The following is a 24106-nucleotide window of genomic DNA, read 5'->3' as shown; positions in this document are numbered from 1 at the left end:
ATATGCCCCAATGCCTATCCCACCGAAATCCGTACTGACGCAGTTGGATAGGCATCGGAGTTGTGCTCGTACAATGACACAATGGCGCAGAACACGTTGTTGCTTATGCCAGTCGTTGTCTCAGCAATTCTGTGCAAAATTGCACTGTCACAGAGCACGAATGCCTCGCGGCTGTTTTTACTGGTCAGAAATTTCGCTGTTATAATCACGGTCGCCCATTCAAGGTCGTCACCGACCACCATTCCTTATGCTCGCTTGTAAGTCTGCGAGATCCGTCTGGTCGTCTACCACAATGGGCTTTACAATCTCAATATTATGACTTTGTGGTAACTTACAATAGTGGCCCCCGTCATGATGATGCCAATTGCCTTTCTCGCCTACCATTGACAACGACACACTCCAATCAAGACAGCTTCGATGACTGTCTAGCTGCTATTGCTCCTGAATTTCCTGATGTTACTGCTTTCCAGCAGGAACAGCGTAACAATGTAAGCTTGGAACCTCTTTTTGTTGCCTCCCCACACTCCTAAAGCCAGTGGTCGGTTCTCTATACGTGACGGCCTGCTGTATAAAGCCAACTACTCGGCGAGTGGAGCTCGCTTCCTCCTCGTTGTGCCAGAAAGTCTCTGAAGTGATGTGCTACGTGCACTGCATGATGACCCGACATCCGATCATCTGGAAGTCGCCCACACGCTGTAGCGTGTTCACAAGTGCTTTTACTGGCCAAAGATGCGTCACACAACAAAGCAACACGTGGTTAGCTGTGATCAATTCCAACACGACCAGTGACCTTCAAGCGATCCATTCGGCCTTCTCCACCCACTGATTCCTCCGCATACACCCTTTGAACAAGTTGGTATTGACCTCCTGGGCCCCTTTCCACGGTCATCAAACAACAACCAATGAGTCGTCATCTGTGTTGACCATCCTACTCGGTACACAGAAACGACAGCATTGCCCTCATCCACCACTGCTTGTGTTGCAGTCTTTCTCGTTGAGTTTCGTTATTCTATGCCATGGCCCACCTCACGTGATCTTAAGTGACCGCGGTAGGCAGTTCGTTGCCTACGCTGTAGAAGAGCTGCTTTCTGCGGTGTACATTTCCGACACTCAACGGCGTATCGTCCACAGACCAACGGTCTTGTTGAACGGTCGAATCGAACTCTGACGAACATGCTGGCCATGTACGTTTTCTCGGACCACAAGAATTTGGATGATGTCTTGCCATTCATCACGTATGCATATAGTAACACAGCGAAGCATGAAACAGCTGACTACAGCCCTTTCTACCTTCTTTATGCCCGTTTGCCACGGACCTTCCTTGACACCATCCTACCGTTTTCTCTCTTTACCGAAGATTCAATCGCCAAGACACTCTGCCTTGCCGAAGAAGCATGACGGATAGGACGTCTTAGCACAGTGGCATCGTAAAACTGCTCAAAGCAGTGGCACGACAGCACTCATCAATCAGTTTCTTTTGAAGAAGGCGATTGATTTAGTGTGGCTGTAGACCCCAAAGCGCAGTAGCCGCTTGTGCCGTAAGTTTCTGTCACACTATGTTGGCCCGTTCGCCGTTTTAGACCGTTTGAGTGACTTGGGGTCGTATTCTTAAACGTTCCACTTTGGCGATATTTCGCTTTTCGCTTTCAGGCGCGCGCTGATTGGCTATTTTAGCAAAACTGTATAAGCTGATTGGCTGGTTGAGTCCGACGTCATTCAGTTTTGCTCAACCAGCCAATCAGCACACGCCTGAAAGCGAAAAGCGAAATATCGCCGAAGTGGAACGTTTCAGAATACTGCCCTTGACTTACGTGGTCGCACGTCTCTTGTCTACAGATCGGTGGTCTAGCACAAGCGAACTTGCACATGTTGCGCGTCTTACGCGCTATTATCCCATCACTGAACAATGACTCTCCCAGCAGGCTTCGTCTGCAAAATGGGGATTGTAAGGCAGCGTAAAAGAGAGGTCGAAGAAGAGGAGAATGACAACGCTCCCGGCGGCGAGCAGCAGCAGTTCAACCACTATCTTCCCAATCTATCATCTCCGGCAGCCTTCATCTGCAAATAAACCAATCATCATCTGCAACAATATGTTTAGTGAGACAGGAACTTGTATGAGGCATACTGCATCAGGGTACTGTTGCCACACCAATATTATTTGTATTGGGTTATAATATGTGTGTTCGGTTATCATGCATATCGCCTACAATTGTGGCAATCTTATTTGATTGCCAGGTCTAGCACTTTATTTGTGGGAAGTATTTCCATTTGCATCGCCTTCCCATGTTGCCTGTGACTTTGCAGGTTCCTTGTCGTCAGGGTCACTGGCGCAGTACGACTTGCTCATGTCTGAGCATGGCAGACTGCATTGCTGCCGGCTGTGCCCTTACAAGACCAAGAATAAGGCGAACATGACGGTACACCTGCGCACACACTCAGGCGAACGTCCCTTCAAGTGCCACCTCTGCCCGAAAGTGTTCACAGTGAGTTTCAACCTCAAGCAACATCTGCGCAGTCACACAGGAGACCGCCCCTACCAGTGCCAACTGTGCCCGGAAGCATTCACTCAGAGTTCCCACCTGACACGCCATCTGCGCTGCCACACGGAAGAGCGTTGCTTTTCCTGTGTGCACTGCAGTGCATCCTTCACTCAGAAGCACCACCTTTACAGCCACATGTCCTGTCACGCAGGGAAGAAGCCCTAATGGTCAGGGGCTTGCAGTTTTTTCTTTTATTTTTTTGTAGTATGTCATCTCTAAACTAGTATGTCACTTTCACGTGTCTACACATGCTTGACTGAACGTGAAAGTGCCACGTTACTCCAAGTAGCAGTGTAGGAAAAAATGTTCCTTGAAAAAATATTCTTGGTAATATTGTCCGCGGATGAAATGGCCCCAGAGAAAATGATTTGTAGAAAAAAATGTGACTCCTATAAAAACCCGTTTCGAAATGAGAGGCAATAAATTTGCGAAATTTTCACAGTGTAGTGTTTATAGAGCAAACCTGGCCTTGAAGCAAAGAACTTGTCGGTGGCATAACTGGCTAGAGACTTACTGTGGTTGCTTAGTGGCTGTGGCATTGTCTAGCTGTTTGGCACTGTCTGGCTGATTAATCTTTGCCCCGGTGGCCGCATCCCGATGAGGGCGGAATTATGACAAAATGTTCATGTGCTTAGATTTATGTGCAAGTTAAAACTGCCCAGGTGTTCAAAATTAATTTGGGGTCCTCCACAATGGTGTGCTTTGTAATTAGATTGCGATTCTGGGTCATAAATCTCCAGAATGTCTTCAGGGAAGTGACAACTAAGTCTTGGGCTATTTTCTGTGTCGCGGTCGTTTGTTCTGAGCACAAAGGGTCGATCACCTTCGACACTGTTGGAGCACAGCTGGTTAACTGCATAGTGGAACTTGTCTGATTCCACGTTCTTGTTCTTGCTCTCTGCAATGTGGCATGCCGTGCTTGCTGCTAGTGTACCTGTAGGGAAATGTTGTTCATATGTCAATATCTTTCCTGAGGATGCGCTGGATTCTGTGATTGTCACATGACGTTTCATTGTAACACTGCTGTCATCTGACCTTCCCTGCTTTTTTCCTACTCCTATTTTTTTTTCCTACTTTACATGCGTGGCAATTTCTTCTAGGGCCATTTCATTCGTGGCAGTTTCATCTAGGCTCATTTTTTCCGGAACCCCTCCAAGTAGACTGCTGTTCATTTGAACGACAGCTTGTCGACTGCCATTCAACTCATTCGCAGTGAAAGTGCCTGTGTAACAGGGGCATAAGCTTGTGCGTTTTCCCCCCCTCCCCTCTACCATGAAAGAGGGAGAGGGCAAGAGTTTCGTGGCACTATGGGAAAGTTGGTGGGCTTCCATAAATAAGGCCAGAAAGTTTGAAAACCCCTGGACTATTCATTCAGTCTAACACACCTGTCGTAAAATTGTTGCAAGAATATTTGGAAGCAGTTCTTAATCTATGGCTTGCCTCTCATCAAGAGTAACTTATATACTTCATGAAAGGGTAATTCTTAATTTATTTCCTGGTCAGCACCTCAGTTGCTGCTCATAAAACTACTGAAAAGCTTTTTAATTTGGTTCTGCTTGTATCACCGAGAAGCTGAATATGTATTAAAAGACGTTTCTGGAAGATCAGGGCCTCTTATGACAAATATTTTACTTGGAGCATTCTCGTTGTTGGCATTTGGGCACCCACTAATCACCGTAGCGATCGGCATGGCCGGTAATTAGATGATCGCCCTGGTGATGGCACTTTCATCGTCATCATCAGCCTATTTTTATGTCCACTGCAGGACGAAGGCCTCTCCCTGTGACCTCCAATAACCTGTCTTGTGCTAGCTGATTTCAACTTGCGCCTGCAAATTTTCTAACTTCATGACCCCACCTAGTATTCTGCTCTCCTTGACTGCACTTCCCTTCTCTTGGTACCCATTCTGTAACTCTAATGGTCCACCGGTTATCCCTCCTACACATTACATGGCCAGCCCAGCTCCATTTTTCCTCTTAATGTCCATTAGAATATTGGCTATCACAGTTTGCTCTCTGATCCACACCGCTCTCTTCCAGTCTCTTAACGTTAGGCCTAACATTTTTCGTTCCATCGCTCTTTGTGCAGTCCTTAACTTGTTCTCGAGCTTCTTTGTTAACCTTTGTTAACCGGTGCTAACATATGGGGGAATGGCACTTTAGACAGCCTTTAAAAGAATTGTTGTGAATATGGGCGAATATTTAGCTACTATACGTTTTTATTGTTTCTATGAGACCACATTCATGAAAAATGTATTGGTTTGTTTTCTAAGAGCAAGTGTGTTGTAATGACATCTATTTTCATTTTTCTTAAAAGAGAAAAAGAGAAAGTTGCAGCAGCTCTGGGAAAAGGTTGTCTGTGCTTTGTCTGGCATCTGAAGTTTCTGCTGGTGTTAAGCTTTTTACGTGTCTAATATGCTGCCAACTGGACTCTTCATGCAGGTGCAGCCAGTGTTTGTGCAGCTCAGAAACTCTACCTAAAAATTCTGGCAACTTCAAAGAATGCAAGTGTCTGCCTGTCAAGCCTCCATGCACAGCTATAATGAAAATGACAGCTGGGGCCACAGCCGAAGCCGCAGCCAGAGTTGCAACAGCTGGCAGGGACATCCTTCCTGATGTGTAAATCCAAAATCAAGAGGTGGCTGACAGATGGAGTAGCACACGAGGAATAAAGATTATAAACAGGGATAAGGTGCCTCAGAAAGGCTGGCCAACGTTTCGATAGGAGGACCTATCTTCGTCAAAGGCCTCGTCATCCTCGACGGGTTAGTTTTAAAGGGTTAGTGGAGTGATGTCACGTCGATGTCGTCCGTGGCTGGCTGTAAAGGGAGAGACTGAAAAGAAAATGACCGCTGGCGCTTGACTGTCTAAGCGCGGTTTCTAAGACGAGGGGACAAGAGCGGGAGAGTGAGAAAGCAGCAAAAAAAAAAAAAGACATAAGAGGGGGTTGGGGGATCGAGAGGTGAGGGAGTGTTCAGAGGTGTCGTGGGCGGACGTGCGTTTGGGGTCCCTGAAGAGCCGATGTGCAAGTAACAACAATGTGAGTTGAAAGAATGACTTGAGTAGCATAGCATCAATTCTTCGGGTAATTTTGAAGGTGTTTAGATGGGGACACGGCGTCTGGAAGGGGGGGGGGGGGGGGGTGTGGTTGACAGGGAGCAGCTCAGTCCGTCAAGGGATGTTAGCCTCAGTAGTTCGCCGTAGGTGTCGTCACGGCGGTATACAGAAGTGGCGGGACCCTGTGTGGTCGAGGCGCCGAAAAAGGTATCCTGGAGTCTGGGACTTTGGAATGTGTCAGTGTGGATCTTTAAAAGGAAAAGAAAAGGACGCAGAAAAAAAACGGCTTAGGAGGGTGACAGCGGGGAAAAAAAAATTTCAAGTAAAAACACTGAGGGGACAGGTGTACATGTAAAAGCGCTCGTATGGTTGATCTATGCGTAAAAGCATGGGAGAGAATAATAAATTGATTGGTAGGAGATATGCAGGGAAGAACTGGAAATGGAAGAATAGGTGAGGTTGAGCACCAAGATTAGCTGGAGGTTTAACTTGTTTTGTGCCTTTGTTAATGGTATAACAATTTCAGGTTTATGTTACTGCTTTTAGCGATTCTAAGTTGCCACGTGACAAATTGATCCCCGTCGGGTACAGGCCTTTAAACTTGTGTATGAGGTATGATTCTGTATATTTTCTCGCGAGGTGAACGAAAATTTGTTTGTAGTATATGGAGTCTTGCTTCATCGAATATGTGGCCGTGCTCATTGAAGTGGCTTTAGGTAAATTGTGTTTTGTATCTGCGCGATGGCCATTGAGTCTCGTGTGCATTTCTTGTCCCGTCTCACCTATGTATTGCTTGTTACAAGCGGCACATTCTAGACAGTAGACTACGTTGCTTGACGTGCAGGTGAAATTTGAAGTTACCTTGTCAAGGTAATCTGACGCTGTACTTTTTGCTGTAGTAGTAGATTGAATATGTTTGCATGTGGAACACCTGGAGCGGCCACAGGGACCAGATGTTGGCTTCGTCTTTGTCCTTAGTTTGGCGTGTACAAGAATGTCTTTGAAATTACTGTTCCGTCTGTAGACTACTCTAGGTGGGTCGGGAAAGATCTTAATAAGTTTCTGGTTGCTGGTGAGAATTGGGTAGTATTTACTGAGGATGTTGTTCACGTTGGGGAGTGCGTTTGAGAATTTAGTAGTAAGAGGAGGCATTGTTGTCCTTGTGATCTTAGGGCGGGGTTTGAGGACCTCGGCTCGATCAAGCTTGGTTGCATCGGTGTAGGCTTTCTGAAGGGCAGTGTTCGGGTAGTTCCTGCTTGATAGGGTTTCCTTAAGGTGATAGAGTCTGTCTACGTAGTCATGATTTTCAACGCAAATGCGACGAAGTCGTGTGGCTTGACCTTTAAAGATACCTTGTTTGCAATGTCTGGGATGGTGGCTTGTATATTCTAGGTACTGTTGTTTATCAAAAGGTTTCCTATACAGCATTGTCTTTAGTGTCCCATTACCAATATATATTGTTGTGTCCAGAAAGTTTATGCGCTCATTTGAAGATTCCGATGTGAATTTTATTGTTGTGTGAAAAGAATTTAGGAAAGTTACAAATTTATCTAAACTGTCCTGACCATGTCCCCATATTATGAATATGTTGTCTATGTATTGTAGGTATGTGTGGGGCTTGTGTGTGCCACGAGATAGGAAATCCGTTTCTAGAGTACCCATAAATATGTTCGCGTAGGTTGGTGCAAAAGGTGTGTCCATACTTGTTCCAGGTATTTGTAAGTAGTAATTTTCCTCAAATTCGAAGTAATTATATGTCAGAACTAATTCAAGAAGAGACAAGTATACTTCAATAGAGTGTTGTGCATTGTGTTTGGACAGCGTTTCTTTTATCGAATTTAAAGCATCAGGGATTGGAATGTTGGTGTACAGGGCCGTGACGTCTAGTGTTGCGAGAATTATGTTTTGCGGTAGTGCGCCTTTAGTATTAATGTCCTCTATAATTCTGAGTAGGTGGGGGGTATCTTGTACAAATGACGCAAGTGTTTTCGGAAAGTCACCAAGGAAGTGTTAAGAAATGTGGAGAGGCTTTCTGTCGGGATGTTGTTGTTCGATACTATCGGACGCCCTGGGATATTAGCGGTGTAAAGTTCAGTGGGTGGAATTTTATGAATTTTCGGAAGGAGGTAGAAGCGTCCTGCACTTTTGTTGCTTGGTTTAAGAAATTTGAATTCTGACTGTGTTATCAATTCATCATATCAATGTCAGATCGTTGTCTAGCTTACGGTAATGTTCAGGGTTGTTTAGCTAAACAACCCTGAACATTACCGTAAGCTAGACAACGATCCGACATTCATCACCCAAAATCACTTTTGGGTGATGAATTGATAACACCGTCAGAATTCAAATTTCTTAAACCTTTGTGGGCTATGCACTCACTCACATTCATGAGCACTTCCATTCACACTTACCAGCACCCACTCACATTCATACTCGCATCAACTCAAGCTCACAGGCACTCACCTGCAAACTAACGTCAACTCACATGCGCCGACAATAACACTCATTGGCATTCACATCTACCCCAACCTGCCAGTCCTCACTCCTGCTCACATTCCTTGACACTAACACCCGTGAAATCAGTGCAGAGACAAACAGTCAGTGTGCTCACGAGCGTGTATGCCAACCTATGGTAGCAAGATACTCTTGCTGTATCATTAACTACTTATCAAAACAAGCACTCGAGCTAAAAGCACAATTATATCAAATGTGACTCAAAGTTCCCTACTACAATTGTACCGATAGGCTTGTGGGGAAGGACGAACATGTTGGGGCCATAGTACTACATCATACATATCTATCTCTTACATGTCTGTATACTTGTTTACAACCTGTTACCAATAAACACAGTGAATTAATTGCTGGTGTGTGGTGTAATTGGCACTTATGATTCACAGTCGGGTCGGTGAAGCCCGAGGTCTGTCAGTCATTGTTTGCACATTTGGTGGTGTGGGGTCTCACACGTGCTCTTGGGACAAAGGAACGACAACACAGTAGTAAAAATAATCATAGGGCATTTATTGTACCTTTCATACGCTAATGCATGCTAGCCATATACTACCCATAGAACATTCACATGGGCTCGCGACTAATCAAGGAAGTCCAACTCACTGCGACCGCATAGCGAGCGAATATGTACACCCCATGCTTTGACACCATCGCCTAGTCGTTCACGTGTACGGTCACGCGAACGGTGGCGAGTTCGAACGATCCTCCATACCGGTGCGCTGCTCCTAGCTTCGCGAGACGGTCTCGCAAAGCGTGGATCGGTGCACGAGCGGAATGTCCGCATCGCTCACCGATCCCACGTCCAAGAGGCCGCGCCTTCTTCCTTTTGTGCCCAAGTATCCACGCCATTAGGTGGCGTTAGCAGTGCAACACTAGCGCCATCTCCCGTAATACTTCGCAACCACGCCGACCGCCGTAAAGCTAGTACACTCTAGCAAAGCCACACGGCGAAGCCGGATAACAGGAGACGGGAGCCACGCGGGGAAAACAACATCAGGGGACACGTGACATGTCGCGCATCCCCACAGTGGTTGTTCAGATGTGGAATCGTCAAGACAAGACATGCAGACGTGCAGTAACATGTAGTGGAACGACATGGTTATGGGTAAAATGGGGCAACATGCAAACGTGAAATTCTGCTCTAAACGAGAGAGCGCCAAGGGAATGTCATGACATTCTGCACCAGGTGTATGGAAACAGTACTTAATCAAAGAAAAGTGTATACGAGTGGCACAAAACCGCATCCCACAGGGTGTCTTCTCCCAAAGTATGCAAGACCTCTGCACACGTTCACAAGAGTGCATAACTATGGGAGGCCGTTATTTTGAATGACAGTATTTCTGCATACAGGTACTGCTTTTCCAACAAATCATTACCTCAACCATTTACCGTATTTATTGATGACTGGTTGTATTGTGATGGAGTAAATGTAAATACAAGGTGTGCTTCAGCAGAAATTCTACTTGGAATGAGTTCGAGTTTATTTAGCCACATGGTACATGAGGAATCTGCATTTGTGGTTGGGTATGACGGGAAAAAAGCTGCATAAAAGCAGCTTGACGGGCCCCATAGCCTCTTTAGATTTAGTTCAAGAAAGGTTTATTTAAACCACAGTCGCCACAGTTTGGGCCAAGCCACATTCAAAATAAGCCGAACCTTGAAGTTCTTGGCATAGCTATGAAATCAGAATTTATTTTAAAAGTTCAGTCATGTTACAGGTATTTAGTATACAGAAGGAGGCTCATAGTCGAAGACTGTATCGGGACCTCCTCCTATACAAGAACAATTTGATAGTTAAGAACTCAAAGCAACAGTAGCACACAATAAGGTAGTACACGAGCAAACAGAGACGAATGTTAACATATTGAAATGCACATTTGATTACAAAAAATAACAAGGTTTTAGCATGTCTCATGGTAGCAAGAAAAACTCGCTCCTGAGCGAGTTCCGCTCAGGAGCGAGTGGTGGTTCAGTAAGTGAGCGGCGTTTCTTTCGAAGAGAGAAAGCCGGCTCGCTCTCGTTCTGCGAGCCATGAGGAACCATTCCTATAGAGCGTTCAGGAGCGAGCAGGATCTTTTGAGCCGCTCTTTTGAAGAGTGAAGGAGACTCGCTCCTGAGCGAGTTCCGCTCAGGAGCGAGTGGTGGTTCAGTAAGTGAGCGGCGTTTCTTTCGAAGAGAGAAAGCCGGCTCGCTCTCGTTCTGCGAGCCATGAGGAACCATTCCTATAGAGCGTTCAGGAGCGAGCAGGATCTTTTGAGCCGCTCTTTTGAAGAGTGAGGAGCGGTGGTTCAGTAAGTGAGCGGCAGTTCTTTCGGAGGGAGGAAGCCGGTTCTATCTCGTTCAGTGGGCCGTGCCGTCAGAGCCTTGTCTTCTGCTGGGTTTTGAGATTTCGTTTTCTAACCGACGAGTGGTGGCCGGCATGGGCAGACTCCCGCAGCTCACTCGCTCGCAGTGTGGGGTGCGTTGAAGCTAAACATTTCGACAGAATTACCTGTCTGGTTGGGAAAATTGATAAAGGCTTAGAGATTGACTCCAACCAAATAAGGAAATTTACTAGCCCGACGTTTCGGAACCAATTCGGCTCCTTCTTCAGGGGGTATTCTTCGGAGGTTGGCCGGGCACCTTAGGCTCTCTCTCCCTTCCTCTCCTTTGTTACGACGGACCTTTTAAAAGCGGCACACCGCCACCTCCGAAGAATACCCCCTGAAGAAGGAGCCGAATTGGTTCCGAAACGTCGGGCTAGTAAATTTCCTTATTTGGTTGGAGTCAATCTCTAAGTCTTTAAGTCTTTAGTGTGGTGTGCGCAGCAGTCCCTTTGTTGTTTTTTTGTGCGTCCCGATGCCACCGAAGGGAGAAGTAAAGAAGCCTCAATTGACAAAGGATGGTAGCGTTCGTTGCCTGCTGCTGTTTGAACAATGTCTCACAACTCTCACCAATCACACATCTTGCGCTGGTGCAACAACACTTCGAAGATGGTTTTCCGTGTCTTTAAAGACAACAGGTGAATGTACAGTTTACGTCCTGGTCTTCATTTGTGCTAATTAGCGTAGTCATGAAAATTTTGCCCATGGCATCCACTTCATTGCATTTTCTGAGCGCGTATCATTAGTACGTCAATAAAACGAGGCAAATGATCTCTTGTGTTGTAATAGAACTTCATTTCTTCTTTTTTTTTTTTTTTTTTTTGTCCTGGCGCATGTTGGCATGATCGCCAGTATAGCGCGTGCGCATGAGAAAAAAAAAATGAAAGGTACATGCAATAGTCTTGTGGATCTTTAGTATGATTTTTGTATTGTACTTCAAGAGATAATTTCGACATTCATTTTGCATGGTGTTGCAGCTCACTCATATTATAGTGAGCGTGCGTATGAGAATAAATGAATAAAGTTGAAAGATAATGTACAATAATTTTGTGTTCTTATTTTGACCAAAATTGATTTTAAAGTACCACAAAAACTGGAAAGCTCCTGTAATGATGATGAAGTTACTTGTTTTTTCTGAGAAAAGTACGTCGCATTCTGCCTGTTACAGTATTATAAGCATTTTATCCTCAATATGAGAAAAGAAAGTTTCGTTACAACTAAAAATTCATGCTTTTAAAATATGTAAAAATAATCTCTAAACATAGCAAAAATACCAACAACACGGTTATTCAATTATGCATGCATATATTGTTTTTTTTTTTTTTTCAAATCCAAATAACTATAGAATATGCATAACACAGGTGACATGTTTAATTGAACCGGTGAGCCGTTCAAATGAACCGGTTCATTTCAGTGAGCTGAGCCGTTCCGAGCCGCTCACTGAAGTGAGCCGTTTTGCCCATCTCTAATTAACCTTAACAATTAGCACTTCTTCCCCATCTGTGACAAGGCATGTGGTAAAAGAGGCACTCCTTCCGTGAAAAAGACGCAGTGCAGTGGGTGCAGGGATATGGCCACTCTGCCGTATGACTGTACACATGCTGCTTGAGGTTGGGACAGTAAATGCGTTTGGCCACAGGTGGCACTGGAAGGGGCAAACAGAATCCAATTGCTACAATGGTGGCAACACTGAAAGAGGGGACTGTAGCTGTGACCATGGCTGCAACTGCGGAAATTCCTGGTCTAGAGGCTGCAGCGTGACTATGAGTGGCATCACATCAGGAAGGATGTCCCTGCCAGCTGTTGCAACTCTGGCTGCGGCTTCGGCTGTGGCCCCAGCTGTCATTTTCATTATAGCTGTGCATGGAGGCTTGACAGGCAGACACTTGCATTCTTTGAAGTTGCCAGAATTTTTAGGTAGAGTTTCTGAGCTGCACAAACACTGGCTGCACCTGCATGAAGAGTCCAGTTGGCAGCATATTAGACACGTAAAAAGCTGAACACCAGCAGAAACTTTAGATGCCAGACAAAGCACAGACAACCTTTTCCCGAAGCTGCTGCAACTTTCTTTTTTTCTCTTTTAAGAAAAATGAAAATAGATGTCGTTACAACACGCTTACTCTTAGAAAACAAACCCATACATTTTTGATGAATGTGTTCTCGTAAGAACAATAAAAATATAGTAGCTAAATCGCCCATATTCACAACACTTCTTTTAAAGGCTGTCTAAAGTGCCATTCCCCCATATGTTAGCACCGATTAACAAAGAAGCTCGAGAACAAGTTAAGGACTGCACAAAGAGCGATGGAACGAAAAATGGTAGGCCTAATGTTAAGAGACTGGAAGAGAGCGGCGTGGATCAGCGAAAAAACTGGTATAGCCAATATTCTAATGGACATTAAGAGGAAAAATGGAGCTGGGCTGGCCATGTAATGTGTAGGAGGGATAACCGGTGGACCATTAGAGTTACAGAATGGGTACCAAGAGAAGGGAAGCGCAGTCCATGCAACAGAGCCCCTAATGTATATGTGCTTCAATACACGTAATATGAGCCCCTGATGCTCGAGCCAAATCATTGGGTTGTAGTATTTCAAGTAAATAAATAAATAAAATTGTATTATGCAATGCCATCGAGATCGAAAGACGATGCCGCCGAAGGGAGAGCAATAGAAGGCGGCAAGTGTGAGCCGCACGCGACCCCGCCTACCGATTATTTTGGAACGCCAATGAGACCGAAAGACGCTGCCGCCTGACTTCACCTACCCCGCACCTCGGTAGAATGGAGGGTAGACGAGAAGGAGACGAAACGGAGAAGGAGGAGAGTGCAATACGGGCAAGGAGAAATATCTAACACCGACGAGGAATTTACCAGTGACCAGTACAAACCTGGAGGTTAAGTCATCGTTCTCACTTTGCATTCATTTTAATAATATGGTGGATAAAATATGCAGCACAGAATTTCTCCCACCCGCGCGCAACACATGCAAGCGGGGTAGGATTCGGAAGTCGTGGCCTCGGAGTTGGGTGTCTCTGCAGGTCACTCTCTAGCCTACACCACCGGTGCGTCTCATAACAGGTAGATAGCCTACGCTACCGGGACATCACATGGAGGCTTAGAGGGCCCATACTGCCGTTTGAGTAGACTTGATGAGGGTTGCTTCGTTCGTGAAGAGTATGAAATCGAGAGGCAGGGACAACGGGGGAACACGGGGTTTATTTACATAGGAACTTGTTTACATAACAAGGGATACTCGTACTGGCCAGAGTACGGACCGCAGTACATCATAGCATGTCAGTGATACTACATTTGACTGGGAGACCACCATCTACATGTCAGATCAGATGGGAGAGCTCTCCAGATGAGCCGAAAAGTCCGCACAAATGCCTCCTGTCCTACCTGGATCCCTAGGCCAGGGAAACCTGCGGGCACACCTTCCTCCAACCAGAGTGTCGAAAGTCACCGAAGGTTCCTTATTGAGGGCGAGGGTGACGCATAATCATTCCAGCGCCTTTATTCCCTGAACACACTTGGAAAAGTAGCCTCGGACACGGCTCACTGTCCCATGGAAAGGTGTGGATGCCCCTAGACAGGGGCTGTCATGCTTGACTAAATTGTGAGCACGTCTTGGCTCCTAACCTAACAGCCGCACGTTGCTACCAGCCGGAAACTTTGAATTCCGAATAGAGCCGCGCAGGCCATTCAAATTATCCAGTAGAATTTGCATTGAAAATGACGGGAGCGCTCAAATTCTTTGAATTAACCGAAATTTCAAATTAACCGAGTTCGAATTATCCAGGTTTTACTGTATTTCCAAGAATGTTTTTTCAAGGAGCATTTTTTCCTACACTGCTACTTGGCATGATGCGGCAGTTTCATGTTCAGTCAAGCACATGCAGATATGTGAATGTGACATACTAGTTTAGAAGTGGCCTACTACAAAAAAAGAAAAACTGCAAGCACCTGACCTTTAGGGCTTCTTCCCTGCGTGACAGGACATGTGGCTGGACAGATGGCGTATCTGCGAAAAGGATGCCCCACAGTGCACACAGGAAAAGGCATGCTTTCCCGTGTGGCAGCGCCGCAGGTGGCGTGTCAGGTGGGAACTCTGAGTGAAAGCCTCCGGGCACAGGTGGCACTGGTGGGGGCGCTCTCCTGTGTGGCTGTACACATGTTGCTTGAGGCTGAAACTCGCACTGAACACTTTCGGGCAGAGGTGGCACTTGAAGGGACGTTGGCCTGAGTGTGTCCGCAGGTGAGCTGTCATGTTCTGCTTATGCTTGGTCTTGTAAGGGCACAGCCGGCAGCAATGCAACCTGCCATGCTCAGACATGACCAAGTCGTACTGCTCCGGTGACCCTGATGACAAGGAACCTGCAAAGTCACAGGCAACATGGGAAGTCAATGCAAATGGAAACACTTCCCCAACTAAAGTGCTAGACCTGGCAATTAAGTAAGATTGCCACAAATTAAGGCGATATACGTGATAACCGAACACACATGTTATAACCCAACACACACATTAATGTTGTCGCAACAGTACCCTGATGCAGTATGCAAGTTCCTATCTCACTAAACATATTGTTACGGATGACGATGGGTTTATCTACAGATGAAGGCTGGCAGAGATGATGGATCGGGAAGATAGTGGTTGAACTGCTGCTGCTCGCCGGCGGGACCATTGAAGTTCTCCTCTTCTTCAACCTCTCTTTCACGCCGCATTACAATCCCCATTTCGCAGACGAAGCCTGCTGGGAGAGTGATTGTTCAGTGATGGGATAATAGCGCGTCAGATGCGCAACATGAGCAAGTTGGGCTTTGCTAGACCGCCAACCTGTAGACAAGAGGTGTGTGACCACGTATGTCAAGTCACTCAAACGGTCTAAAATGGCGAACAGGCCAACATAGTGCGACAGAAACTTGCGGCATAAGCCGCTACTGTGCTGTGGGGTCCACAGCGACAATAAATCGCCTTTTTCAAAAGAAACTGATTCATGAGTGCTGTTGTGCGACTGCTTTGAGCAGTTTTGCGATGCCACAGTGCGAAGGACGTGCTATCCATCGGGCTTCTTCGGCAATGCAGAGTGTCTTGGCAATTGAAACTTCATCTTCTTCTTTCTGGGGTTTTACGTGCCAAAACCAGTTCTGATTATGAGGCACACCGTAGTGGAGGGCTCCGGAATAATTTTAACCACCTGGGGTTCTTTGACATGCATTACAATGCAAGCACATGGGCATTCGTGCATTTCGCCTCCATCGAAATGCGGCCAGCGCGGCCGGGATTCGATCCCGCGACCTCGTGCTCAGCAGCGTAACGCCTTAACCACTAAGCCACCGCGGCGGGTAATTGAATCTTCAGTATAGAGAGAAAACGGTAGGATGGTGTCAAGGAAGGTCCGCAGCAATCGGGCACAAAGAAGGTAGAAAGGGCTGTAGTCAGTTGTTTCATGCTTCGCTGTGTTATACGCATACGTGATGAACGGCAAGACGTCATCCGAGTTCTTGAGAACACGTACATGGCCAGCATGTTCGTCAGAGTTTGATTCGTCCGTTCAACAAGACCATTGGTCTGTGGACGATACGGCGCTGAGTGTTGGAAATTTACACTGCACAGATAAAGCAGCTCTTCTACAGCGTAGGCAACGAACTGCCTACCGCGGTCACTTATGATCACGTGAGGTGGGCCATGGCATAGAATAACGAAACTCAACAAGAAAGCTGCAACGCAAGCTGCAGTGGATGAGGGTAATGCTGCTGTTTCTGCATACCGAGTAAGATGGTCAACACAAATGAGACCCATCGGTTGTTGTTCGATGACCGTGGAAAGAGGCCCAGGAGGTACATACCAACTTGTTCAAAGGGTGAAGAAGGCTGGGTGGAGCGCTTGTAGGCTGCTGGTCGCGTTGTCATTGATCGCAGCTAACCACGCATTGTTCTGTTGTGTGATGCATGTGTGGCCAGTAAAAGTGCTCCTGGACCCGCTGCAGCGTGTGGGCGACTCCCAGATGATCGGATGTCGGGTCATCATGCACTGCACGTAGCACGTCACTTCGGAGACTTTCTGGCATAACAAGGAGGAAGCGAGCTCCACTCGCCAAGTAGTTGGTTTTATACAGTAGGCCCTCACGTATAGAGAACAGACCACTGGCTTTAGGAGTGTGGGGAGGCGACAAAAAGAGGTTCCAAGCTTACATTGTTACACTGTTCCTGCTGGAAAGTGGTAACATCAGGAAATTCAGGAGCAATAGTAGTTAGACAGTCATCGAAGCTGTCTTGATTGGAGCGTGTCGTTGTCAATGGTAGGCGAGAAAGGCAATTGGAATCATCATGACGGGGGCCACTCCTGTAAGTTACCACAAAGCCATATTCTTGAAGTCTTAAAGCCCATCGTGCTAGACGACCATACGGATCTCGAAGACTTACAAGCCAGCATAAAGAATTGTGGTCGGTGATGACCTGGAATGGGCGACCGTAAATGTAACAGCGAAATTTCTTAACAGCAAAAACAGACGCAAGGCATTCTTGCTCCATGACAGTGCAGTTTCGCTCTGAATTGCTGAAACGACTGGCATAAGCAACAACGTGTTTTGTGTCATTGTGTCGTTGTACGAGCACAACTCCGATGCTTATCCCACTGCGTCAGTATGGATTTCGGTGGGATAGGCATTGGGGCATGTTCCTACCCGAATACATACAAACCCCTGCTGGCAATAATAAAGGTCTAATTTGGCGTGTAATTTTGATGTCTTGCCTAAATAGTCAAATTACTTTGTCATATATAAAACTACATTGTGCCCTATTCTATTAAAGTATTAAATGCTTTCTCACATAGAAGGACTCGTATAATGCATTTTAGTAAAAACATTAGCTGATATTTGAACACATGAAGCATATAAAATTACATACGCATATTAGTCCAACAAATTATGAAAGAAAATGAACAAGATATGAAAAAAAAACATTATAAACACAGAATTTATATAGGTTATAATGGCACTAAGTTTGCTGATGAAGGAGAATAGAGCCTCATTTCTGTGCATACAACAAAGGATTTCTAGTTTCTAGCGCCAAGAGACACAGACGAAGACTAGAAGCAGATAGGACGAGTAGCTATTCTTTCGTCTGTGTCCTTTCATGCTATAAGCTAGAAATATGTTACCGTACCAACTCGCCCAATTTTCGATGCATTTTGTAACAAAGAACTGTTTGTCTTTATTATTGCAGTGTAAACATTTTTTCATGATTGTTTTACAAAAGTTTCAATGAAAACAAAATGCAACCAGTACACGGTGCTGAAGATGACCTATTAACCAATTTGTGCTTCTGTCAGAGATACTGCCATATATATATATACACACACTTGAATGAACAACTATCTCACTATGCATAACTCACTATCCTGAATGGTTAAAACCTCCAGGCTGGCCATACATAGAGGTCCCAATTAGCAAGCCACTTAGATTTGCTTAAACAGTTGAAGTACTTTGTAGGTGTAATATGGCACAATGCACTCACCTATTTAAGTGATTACTATGCACTATTTAAGCATCACAGTATTTATACCATGCAGAACAACAAAAGCACCAACTGATATATAAACATATGAAAGAATATATAAAACAAGTGAACATGAAATAATATGAAAGATATAGGAAAACAAAAACAAAAAAAAAAAAACATTCCTAGAGGTGAGAATGGCACCATGGTTGATGGTATAGGAGAATACAGCCACATTTCTTTGCATTAAGGAATGTTTCTTTGTGGGCGGCACTGTAAACACTTTTTGCTATGTTTTCCTTGGTGCAGTGAAAGCAAACTCTGCTGCAGAGTGCTGGAGATAACTTATCGATAAATTAGTTTCTCTCTGCGACACTGCCACACCCTCATGCACTGTCTTAGCAGATCAGTGAAGACAGGTGCAATACTGTGCCATGGGTTACGCTGATGAAACTACATTCTCTAAAAGTACATTGCACTGCCTTATTTTTTTTACCCAAATGATTACAACTTGGTGACTGCAATAGAACACGTTCATTTCTTTCATCATTCCAAGAGACAAACAGGGCAGAAGGAAGAATGAAAATTTCACTTGATACAAACACAGTCACATCACCACCACGGTGCTAAATAAATTTTTTAGGGATGCTACTTTTGAAATAATCGGGAGCGCGTATAACAATTCCTCGAGTTGTTTCTTTGTTCTTGGGTAAATTTGCTAACACATCACAGTGTTAAATCAATAATAAATCAAACTGCTTTGTCATGTAACAGGGCAAACAGGTGGATGCTTCCCAAGAAGCTCGTAAGATGAATTTCTGGTAAAGTCCAAAGCACGCATCATCTTGAATGCACTGTAGGAGGAATCGACGTATCTGTAACAACACAGAGATCACTGTTAAAGCCAGCATGAATGCAAACAGCACACCCACACAAACGTTTTCCTTTTGTATCAATCAACTTACTCAGGCTAAAGACTAAGTGCAACAGTTACCAATATAACGTGGTCACATTTATGCATTATATAAACAATTACTCACTCAGGCAAAACGCACTTAGTTGAACCAACTTCCCAGGCTTCACAATTTATCGAAAGTTGCAGAAGAAAAATTCCAACTTGATAAATTCACAGGAAGAAGAGAGTTGGCACACGCCCCAGTTCCAAGCGTGCACTTTATTGTTTACTTGTTATATCACGGATGAGCAAACAAAAATGTAATGTGTATTTTAGGAGAACCAGCACTTGTAAAACCTTTCTTTGCACAGCCACGATCACATTCTCGGCAGAGCCCCATAAAAAAAATTCCCGACCTACTTTATCCCAGTATAGCCATGAAGTCGCAGCACTCTTCAAAAAATTCTTAGACAGTGGCATCAAGTTCCCATCGACAGCAACCGCCATTCCGGCAAGGTTTTGTGACATCGGGAACTGAGGGGTAACCTCGGTGTCATCTGTGTTGAAACAGTTCGAGACCACATCGGTCACTTTCTCTGCATGTTATAGCACCCCACTGCGCAGCAATGTCGCTGCTGAAATTTTACCCACAATTCCTTCACTTGCGCAATAAAAACAGTAGCAACAGTAGATGTGCTGAAATGCACATGCAAAAACGAAACAATGCATGGCGTTCATAACCCATTTCCAGCTCCTGCGATCACTTCCAGTGTTTGCAGTTCACAAAAGCATGGGCTTCGAGACCGGCTACAGTTACCCGATGGAACTGTTTCTAGGGGTGCCCATTCATTTCGTCACCACTCAGTGTCACCAGACTGCTTTACGGTTCAACTTCAATATTAAAAAATTCAGATACAAATGTTCTACTGCACCGAATGCACTAAAGTTTTGCCAGCTTGCTGTGGGACGCTTACGGTTTAACACGCAATGCATAATATAAGCTAAAATATTTGGTGTCATGGCCCCTTTAATGTAGAGTGTCACACTCTTCATCCAAAGTTCTGCAACAGTTAGAACTTGGACCTTGAGAGAATGTATGCCCAAGGTCTCATATTTCAACCGTGCGTTTGTCCAGAGCACATGCGACAAAAATAAGACATAATAGTGATCAGCACGGTTTCCAATCTGCCATCCTTTCTTCTACAAATTTTTCTTTTTTTCTTTGCGAATATGTGCCAAGAGCAAATATGTCCAACTGGACACCACAAACGTCGCTGATGGTTTCTCAAGGCTTTGAGTGCCTACTAGTGCATTCAGTTGCCAGTTTGCAAATGTTAACCACTGCACTGGGGTTAGCTTATGCCCAAACAGAACTGTTTTGAGAGATATTTTAAGCTGGAGAAGGAGTACTTAAAGGAGTACAGACACAAAATTTTTGAGGCTCTGTTTTTTGCACTTAATCAGTAACTATTGACCAAAAAATGATGGCAAAGAAATTTATTTCTTTAAGCGCATGAAGATTGTTTAGTTGTAACCTTGCATATCACGACCATCTACCATGCCATCTGTACTCCTGTTTCGTCTGCTAGTTTGGTGCTAGTTTGGTGGGAAACCTGTGCATTGCTACACCATCGTAATGCTTCGTTGGACAGAACAGTACTATGCAGTACGATCCCGGCCGGCATTATAGTTTTAGTGTGTCTGCAAACTTCTTACTGTTGGCGGTTTACTGAGTAACCAGAGAGGTGTATAGAAGAAACAACATTGGTAGGAACATCTGGCGATGTTGTGTCTGACCAGAGAGTATGCTAAACTAATACTCCAAATTACATATTCTAACTAAATCCTGGTGTAAAGCATTGCTAGTGACATAATCATTAATACTTAAATAAAGGCAAATTTAAATAACCAAGAGAATTGTTTCTTTTCTACCTAAATGTGCAAAACACATCGAGAATAAGCATATTCATTGAAAAAAACATATTATGCATAAGCTTTTTCAGCAAATGGGTTGATACACCACGCAGAAAACTGAAAGTGGCCATGCTTTGCCCATGCCACCTATACCTTCGTTTGGAACTGGAAAAAGGTGGCTCTTATGATCTGAATCAGAGCTATCAGAGTTGTACATTTAATTTTTTTTTTACATCACGTGTGTGACATCACTGAAGCCAGAAATCTTGTATCGGTCAGTCTCCTATGACTGCAGGCTTTCAAAAGCGAGTCACATGCCAAACTTTTTCCTCAACCTGTGCTCCTACTCCAAACCAAACAAATGATGTTTGCTGCCTGCCATGCGGTTTTGTCAGAAGACATGTCTAGCAAGAAACTTTGTACTCAATACCAAAACTCAGCAAGAAACTCTAAAAATTTGTGGTATGTTGCCTGTAGGCAACACTCATCAATAAAGGGTTAACGTATCATTCTCAAGGTTTCCTTTCGATTTTTGGGTGTAAAACCCCAGAACTTATCATTACTATTATTACCCTTTACCTGTTCTCTCAGTTCTTCATGATATATGGGTAAGTTCGACACGTTGAGATCGAGATTGGCATTTAACACGTTTTTATTGCCACACCCACAGCATCAGAGATATTTCTGGCCGTCGTCATATGACCACACGTCATATTGTTATCGTTAATCGTGACGTGAGTGCAAGTATGTCAAGTTACTAATGCCATGACCCATCAGTCATCTTAGTAACACGTACATTTGTGCCTTAATTCCACGCTATACCTTGGTATATATACCAAGTGAACGAGCCGCGAGAGTTACGCGGTTTGTATTTATCTTTGGTACCGCGGCATCGGCCAACAGACACATTCCGTTTCCCAAGATCGCAGTTAAGGATTTCGCCTTAATAAAGAAACAACAGGGCGCGGAATGCAGTCTTGTAAAGCAAATCGAATGCAGGAATAAAAGAAAGGAAACGATAGGGTGTAAAAGCATTAGCATGTGCTAGTCATATCTGCTACATTCTCTTGGTTATTATCGCGGTCTCCAGCTTATTTTCTTCTGCAGCACGTTCACGTTGCTCATTCCACACATAACTAAATGAAGTAAGCACGCGGAATGCGTTACTCAAACAGCCGCGTAAGCCCGGACCAAATGAGCTACTAGGAAATAGACAAAATACCCGTATTCACAGCCGACAAACGCGTTCTCTGTGCGGTAAGTCACTGCGGTATTACCTTGCGGTGACGTGATACTTAATATATCCCAAATTATAGCGATGTTGGCAAATAGCAACCAAAATATATCAGGCTCGTAGCAGACGCCCGCCGCCTTGGCGCGGCTTCCGCGGCGGAGAAAGCCCACGGATGGATGAATGGATGAAGCTGAACCCTTTAAATCGGGCGGTGGCACACGCCACCTGGCCGTGACTGTTAATGTATTTCGTACTTTGTGGAGGGTGAAATTTCACCCCTGTCTTGATTTTAGCCACCAATCAGATAACCTCCGTTTGGTTATTTCTACCCGCTTAAAGTCTATTTTGCCTCCAGTGTCCTTAAACCCCATTGCTTTGAAAAAATCAGCCCCGTTGTTTTGCACACAGAAAAGTCTGAGGTGTTCAGCCGTTTCCTCTTCCTCTCCACATGCACCGCACATGGCTCGGTGTTATTAGTCTGCAATACTCCCGTCCTGGCTTCAAACAACAAATAGCTTCCCCTAGAATTATCATAGATATTTTCTTTGGCATTTTCGTGCTTGAAAGTTCTGTATGTTCCCAGTGCTGATTTCATCCGCATGCATATATCCCTGTTTTCCATAGACCCCTCTCTGTTTCTTTAACCTTTTTCTTAACCGCTGTTTCCTGGTTTGCACCCCTCCTGCAGTCCAAATATTTGATTGACAATTTTCTGGTCCGCTTCCTCCACTTTGTGTCAACATTCCTCATGTACAAATAACTGAAAACACTCCTTGTCCACCGCTTTTCTGCCATTTCTCTCAATCGCTCCTCAAATTCTATCTTGCTGCTAGCTTCCCTGCCCTCGAAAGACGTCCATCCCATGTCACCCTGTACCCCCTGATTTGGTGTATTTCCGTGTGCTCCCAGAGCAAGCCTACCTACCCCTCGCTGCTTAACTTCCAACCTTGCTCGAACCTCTGATCTCATGCAGAGGACCGCATTACCGAAAGTCAAACTAGGGACCATCACACCTTTCCAAATCCCTCTCACTACTTTGAACCTATTGTAATTCCACAGTGTCCTATTTTTCATCACAGCTGCATTCCTGCTACCTTTAGTCGTTACACATTTTTCATGTTCCGTTAGGTACTCAGCCCCATTGTAATTATCCACACTCCAAGATATTTGTACTTATCCATGCACTACCTCAGTGTTATCTCCTAGCTGTATCCTATGCTCGCTGCCCTGATTGTCATTCAAAATCATGACTGCCGATTTTTCTTTACTAAACTTCAAACCTAAGCTATCTCCCTCTTTACCACAGGTGGACGTCCATTAATCCCTGCAAGTCTTGCTGTCAGCCATAAGTACAATGTCATCCGCGGACACCAGTCCTGGTAATGACTGTTTAATCCATTCTCCTTGCTTGAAAAAGGAAAGGTTGAAGCCAAGTGCGCTCCTCTCTAATTTTTTCTCTAATCCTTTTAAATACAGCATGAACAACAAAGGTGACAGAGGGCACCCCTGCCTAAGCCCCTGCTGTATCTCAGATACCAATTGTTTTCCCATTTTATAAGCACCTTGTTACTTTTATAGATATCTTTTAAAAGATTACTTACTGCCATCTTCCACATCTAGAGTGTCCAGTATGACCATTGCAAATCCTTTTGGATTACACTGTCATAGGTTCCCTTATTGATATCCAGAAATGCGATCGAGCCTTAGGGGCTTGTGTTCCTTTTCTGCTATTATTTTTCAATACACTGCGTCAATGAGAAAAGATTATCTTCTAACCTCCTTTGTTTCCGGAGCCCATTTTGTAGTTCCCCCAGCACCTCCTCGCCCTCCACCCATGTCTGCAGTCTGTCCTTTATTGACCGTTTTCGCGGCGCTCCCGTGGGCGCTGCCATGTTTGATCACGTGGTGACGCGCCCATTGCTTGCCTCAGCCGCCTCCGTTGCCTCCGCGTTTACAATACAAGCGCGTGACGCCGGTGCGGCGCAGCAAACCTCCGTTCCGACGTATATCGTAGACGGTGACTGTGTGGGCGACACAGTCACCGTCTGTTTTCGTTTTGGCCACAGCTTTAGAGGACATGTAAGTGCTTTCAGAACGCGTG

General features: G+C 44.9%; 1 long non-coding RNA gene across 2 annotated transcripts; it reads right to left on the bottom strand.

Annotated features, from left to right (window-relative positions):
* Window positions 1-11263: 11263 nt before the first annotated feature.
* On the bottom strand, window positions 11264-22502 carry LOC125940736 (uncharacterized). 2 transcript variants are annotated; one of them, XR_007463938.1, is made up of 4 exons: window positions 22049-22500; window positions 16312-18837; window positions 14434-14839; window positions 11264-12419 (listed from the first exon to the last, which is right to left on the bottom strand). It is a non-coding gene; the product is annotated as an uncharacterized LOC125940736 (long non-coding RNA). The 2 variants fall into 2 exon arrangements; XR_007463937.1 differs by having other exon boundaries at window positions 14434-18837; window positions 22049-22502.
* Window positions 22503-24106: the final 1604 nt, after the last annotated feature.

This window comes from Dermacentor silvarum, chromosome 10 (assembly GCF_013339745.2).
Source record: "Dermacentor silvarum isolate Dsil-2018 chromosome 10, BIME_Dsil_1.4, whole genome shotgun sequence".
In the NCBI taxonomy this organism is placed as follows: domain Eukaryota; kingdom Metazoa; phylum Arthropoda; class Arachnida; order Ixodida; family Ixodidae; genus Dermacentor; species Dermacentor silvarum.
The sequence above is the reverse complement of the archived record's forward strand: the minus strand, read 5'-3'. Positions and strand labels throughout refer to the sequence as shown.